Raw genomic sequence first — 6,310 nt, 5'->3', positions numbered from 1 at the left:
CTTTGTGTTTTGAAACTATTAAAGAGTTAGCGAAATGAAAAATCAAATTTCTTTTACAATACATCTTTCTGTCTAAAATTTACAGATTGAACTGAAAGGAAGCAAGCCTGACACACAGACAGAAACTATTAAAATAATAGAAAATAACACAAAGATTTGATTAGTTTTTAATAGGGTTCCATTATGTAGCCCGGGTTGCTCTTAAACTCATGACGTTCTGCCCCAATCTCCCAAGTGCTGAGACTGCAGACAGGAATCATTACTTCTGGCCAACATTTGACTGAAGAGTTTATTTAAAGTGGTGTTGACATTGTTTTGTTGTTGTTGTTGTTGTTTTTGAGCTAAGGCATCTTCTTCGTTGCATTATGTCTTTCAGGAATGGGTAGGATTTACTTTTGAGTTTTCACAAAACTGTGGCTGTTGGCCAACTCACTTGACCTTCTTCCCATGTTCTTGCAAGGCTTTCTCCTTATGGGTCCATGCTTCCAAACTGTCTCATTATGCCTTCTTTATTAATCTCTATGTCAACTTACCCACATGTCTAGACAATGTGTATATTCATAGCACTCTTTCTTTTTCATTCCTGTTAGAGAAATAGAGATATCTAAAAAGGTATTCAGATCTTGACATCCACAGGGAATTTGTTCCAGTACCCCCTATAGATATCAAAATCTATAGATTCTCAAGTTTACTGTATAAAGTAACATAGTAGCTGCATATAAATCATGCATTATTTTCCCATGTACTCTATATCATTGCTAGATTATGTATTATACCAAATACAACAAAAGTGCTATATAAACATTGCCATATTGTAGTGTTTAATGAATGACAAGAGAAAATGTCTTTTTTGTTACAAAATGACATTTACTCTGCAATTTTATCATAATGAATTGCATCTCTTTGGTAAAAATAAACTTTATAAACATTTTAAGAGCCAGAGATTAGATACAAAAACTAAACATTTGTAAGTTGTTTTTCTATGAGCAAAGACTGGCAACTGAGAAGAGGTTCACTTGTGGCTGATCATCTATCGGCAGTTAAACTCAGAAGTTTGTATGCTACATCAAAAACGAGGACACAATTTAATAACAAATTTCTTTACTCAAAAAGTGTTCTTATACTTTTGTTTGAAAATAAATAAGTTACAATGAATTGACAATTATGCATTTTATACACTTTATGATGGCAACATAATACTTTAAAATTAAGCACTTTGTTTAATAAAAAAGTACAGTTTTGAAAACAAGTTTTACAATGGCTCTGGCAGTTAGATGCAAAAATATTCTTGAAAAAATGACAGGTATAACATTAAAATACTCTATTTTGCCTTTCAGTTAATATTTGACTACATCATTAACATATTGTAGTAAACTTTAATCAAAACTTACACATTTCAAAGTAAGAAAGAAAAAAAACCCTATGACACATATATAAACTAGAAAGCCTCAGCAGTTGCTTTAGAAAATGCTATGGCTCTCGAAATGTCTTATGTGTTTAGTGCAGATACATTTTTTTTTCTGGTACTACTCTGTAGGTTGTTTAATCTGAAGATGTGGAATGCATAAATATGGAAGACTGATTATATGTTCTTTTTCTCCCCCAACAGATTCTTCCTGAAACTCATTTCTCATCTTTCTCCACAATTCAATCACTTATCCTTAACCCTCCGCTCATTTTGCCCAGCCTGGTCACCTTCTTACCCAGTGATGGAAATCCACCAAAATTCCAACTATTCTGAGATACTCTCATGGCTAACATTTCCTTTCCACAGTTGTAATTGATTTGTTATCCTGATACTTTAGGCTCTCTGCATATCTTGAATTACTCCCAAGTAAATGACCTTCATATGGTCTCGATTTATCTGCCTGAATTCATAGGTTAAAATGTAAACACCAGTGTATTAAGAGTTAAAGACCTTGAAAAGGAGATTAAATGATGATAGGAGAGATCTCATGGATGTTTTATGGCCCTTCTAAAAGAGACTAGGACAATGTGTTCCCTTTCCACCTCTTCCATCATGTGAGAACACATTGTTAATCCCCCTTTTCCATCTCAACCAAGATTAAGTTTCAATCTTAGAATTTTGGAGGCTTTGTGGTCTTTTCTGTGAATTCAAGTCCTGTTGCTAACCGCAGTCTCTTAGGATGGAAAGTGCTGGGTTCTTAAGATGTGAAAGTCACTGCTTCATAAAATCCATGATCCCAGGGCATTACCACTTTGCTAAGGATATTCCTGGTTTTAGAGAAAGAGGCGCATTGCTTGCCTTTACTTCAGGGTCAGGGAAAGCCTCAGTTGATCTTCCTTTCCGTATCTACCCTAAACATGAGTGTCACCTCTCACTGGGCTTGCCTCAAGGACTGCATAAAAAGGAAGATGCTGACTGAGCTTTACAAACATTCATTTCTCTTTGCTCATTGCCTATACATGAAGCAAGACCAGCTCTTGCAGCTGAGACTGCCTTACTATTATGCACTGTACCTTTGAACTGTGAGGCAAAATAAACCTTCCTTGTGTTGCTTTGGTTGGGTATTTTATCACAGCATCAGGTACAGGACAAATAACTAATACAGCATCCTATGACATGAAGAAATATCCCCTTGTGCCCTTAACATGGCTTTCTCTAATAGTAAATGATGTGGACTATCTTTTTATGAGCATATTAGCTATTGCATATGTACTTTTGGAGACATGTATAAAGACTTTTAGTCATTCTTTAATTAGAATATTGTTCTTTTATGTTGTTGTGCTGTACAAATTTTCTATATATCTTAAATATGAGACATTCACCAGGTAACTGACTTTTAAAAATTTGTCCATTCTTCTCTCTTGTATAGTTTGGCCTTTCACTTTTCGTACTGTTTGGTCTGCATTTTTATTTTGAAGAATTTCAACTTACATATTTTTAGTTTTGATATTTGTAAGTAATACTCTAAGAATCAATTATTAACTCTAAAGCCAGACCTATTTTTTTTTTAATTTTGGTACTCTACCATGAACCTTCATCTTGTGGTTTGCTCAAAGTAAACATTTAATGAATTTCCTTTATGTGATAAATCTTTTCCTTTCTGATCTCATTCAAATGCTACCACAGTGTATCTTCAGTGCTCATAGAGGTTTGAATACCATGTTCTGGACATAAAGTGGCGATTGCCCTCACCAGCTCACAGTACCTGTTTTTACATGCACAAGACCTGCACTAGATAGGCTTATCAATATTCTGCTGTTCTGTTATGAGACAGGGAAGGGCTCATGAAGCTCCTCCTCTCTCTGAGAATTTATAGACAATAAACAATTGCTTGGAGTGGAGACTTAGAAGGCCCCATCTCTCCCTGACAGTCTATGTAAAGTTAATAGTTGCTGAAGGAGAGAGGCATTATTTTTTTTTTACCTTTTATTGATTCTTTGTGAATTTCACAGTGTGTATTCCAGTCTTCCCATCCCCTTACATCATCTGTCTGCTCTTGCAACATTCCCCCAAAACAAAACCAAATTTAAAAGAAAAACTCAAAACAGAGCAAAACAAAGAAACAAAATTAAAAACAAACAACAAAACAGGAGAAGAATCTTGTTGTTGAAGCTGTAATGTGGCCCAATGAGTCACACAGTTTACCCTTTAGTCTGTTCATCTTCACTTGCATGCCTTCCTTGCCTGAGTCATTGGTCCAGCTCCAGGCCCCTGGTTTCTGTTCCACCACTGATAATGGGCTCTCACTGGGGTTGCTTTTGCATATGCAGTTGTTGTCCTGTGCTGTGGAGACCCTGATGACTTGAATCTGTAGGTTCATCCCTTTCACATTCTCTAACAGTTCATAGATGAGGTAGATGCTGGGATTGGCCAACTCAGAGCTCTGGCTCTGGGCCTGGGTGGTAGCTGGTTTGGTAGGTCCAACCAGTTTTCCTAATCTTCACTACCTGGACGAACTCTCCAGCACTGCTTCGGCTAGCTCACCCAAGGCAGCCTACAGCAAGAGTCGGGTCAGATCTCCTGCTCTCAGGTCCTCAGTGCTGGATCACCCACACTCAGATCACCGGGGTCTGCTGCTCTACTGTTTTGCTGGGCAATTGCAGCGACCTCTCTCCGGATTACTGCAGGGGGAATATGGGGAAGGTTGTGAAATTAGTTCTCCTGCTGTCATACCCCCCAGGGCTGGCTCACTTGTGGCCCTGACAACAGAGTCTACTCGGTTTTATGAAAAACAAATTCCAAGCGTCTTCAGTCAATTGCAAATACCCAGCTACCATCCACTCTTGCTTAAGGAGCGTGAACAACAATGGCAGTATTTTGCCTTTGTTATATTGTGATATACGAACAGGCACTTTGAACAGTACAAAACTGAACTGGCTAATTATTAACTGTCAGTTCTAGTGTGCTGTCCAGGTGGGTACAGGGCTCATTCTTCTGTGTGCTGTGGCTGGTGAGGGGCAGAGCTAGTTCGTTCTCTCTCTCTCTCCCCTGGAAGGAGCTCTCTCACCAGCCACAGGTAGCAAGAAGGGGAGCTCCAGCCAAGTTCATCTTTCCCTCACCCACGACAAGGTGTGGGTGGGGTCAACTCTGTCGCTCTCAGACCCTCAGGACTGGATAACCTGCATCCTGGCCACAGGGTCAGGTCTAGTGAGTTGCATGCCCAGATGAGTTGCATGCCTGTTGTGAGGGGTAGGCTCATCTTTCCTGAGTGCAGGGAGGTGAGCTCTCCCCTGAGGGATAGGACCAGCTCACCTGCTGTATTAGCCAGCTAGTGCCCCTTTGCTACCATGGGGCACGGACATCATCACAGACTACGGACTTGGCAGCAGCTTAGGGCAAGACAGGGAGACATTTTCTTTTCTTTCTTTCTTTCTTTCTTTCTTTCTTTCTTTCTTTCTTTCTTTCTTTCTTTCTTTCTTCCTTCCTTCCTTCCTTCCTTCCTTCCTTTCTCTCTTCTTCTTCTTCTTCTTCTTCTTCTTCTTCTTCTTCTTCTTCTTCTTCTTCTTCTTCTTCTTCTTCTTCTTCTTCTTCTTCTTCTTCTGCTTTTTCAGAATAATAAACACCTTTATTACATGAGCTATGACGGGTGGTCTATTTGCCTTTCCGGGCTTTGATCTTCCTCAGATAGAACTCCAGCTCCTTGCCTTCTAGCACATAGCCATCTGCTCCACCACACTGGCCTGGTCTTGAGGCGATACAGGCGAGAAACTTGCATTGCTGGAACTGCTCCTCCAGAAGACTGCTGATCTTGGCGTTCTTTTTCCTTTCATCACATTTCTTCTGAATTTTCTTTGATCATTTCTTGTTTAATATTTCTTCCTCCTCCGGAGTCAGTTTGGCCCCCTTCTTGCGGCCCAGGGGCAGTGCATAGTGGGACTCGTACCACTGTCCATACGGTGTGCTGTCAATAAGCACAATGCAGTTCTTGACCAGAGTCTTGGTGCGGACCAGCTCGTTATTGGATGCATTGTAGACGACATCAATGATCCTTGTTTTGCGGGTACAACACTCAGAACCTTAGGAAAAGTTCCCCACAGAGTATTGGAGCATGATATCAAAATGGACACTCTGAACGTGGCTGGCAATGAAGGCTGACTGAGAAGCCAAGGACAATGGCACTGGATTTTTATTCTACTGCATGGACTGACTTTGTGGGAGCCTGGTTTGTTTGGCTGCTCACCTTTATCGACCTGGATGGAGGGGGAGGACCATGGACTTCCCATGGGGCAAGGAACCCTGACTGCTCTTAAGACGAGAGAGGGAGGGGGAGGTGGGGAGGGGGAGGGAAAAGGGAGGCGGGGAGGAAGTGGAAATTTTTAATTAAAAAAAAGTTCCCCACATCCAATCTTAGGGCACAGTACTTCTTATTGCCTCCTCGCACACTGACCGTGTGTATGTGACGAGGGCCAATCTTAGTGTTTGCCGCAGGCCGTCCCAGCTCATACTTCTGCTTCTTGTGGTAGGGCTTTCTCTTACACACACACACACACACACACACACACACACACACACACACACACACACACCGGTCTTGAGGCGCTTGTGCCAGTTGTCCTGTTCATTGCTTGGCACTGGCAGGAAAGAGGAAGCGCAAAGCTTCATGGTCTGGTTTCTAAAACTCAGCTCCCGGGAGACATTTTCTTTAGTGGTGTGTAGTCAGTGATAAGTTTCCCATGCTGCTTTAGGCAATCCTAATTCAACTCATTTGGTCATCCCAAAGATAAAAGGGCATTAAAGTGAAAAGAGGAAGAGTTGGGAGAGAAACGGGATCAGTGGGAGTGGGAGGACGACAAAAGAAGCTAAGGATAGGGTGAATATTATCACAATCGCATTATATACATG

At 40.8% G+C, this 6,310-nt stretch overlaps 1 pseudogene; it reads right to left on the bottom strand.

Annotated features, from left to right (window-relative positions):
* Nucleotides 1–5,011: 5,011 nt before the first annotated feature.
* Nucleotides 5,012–6,070, bottom strand: LOC148117451 (small ribosomal subunit protein eS8 pseudogene; annotated as a pseudogene).
* Nucleotides 6,071–6,310: the final 240 nt, after the last annotated feature.

Source organism: Myodes glareolus, chromosome X, assembly GCF_982192425.1.
Source record: "Myodes glareolus chromosome X, mMyoGla1.1, whole genome shotgun sequence".
Classification (NCBI taxonomy): Eukaryota; Metazoa; Chordata; class Mammalia; order Rodentia; family Cricetidae; genus Myodes; species Myodes glareolus.
This window is presented reverse-complemented; position numbering and strand designations above follow the sequence as displayed.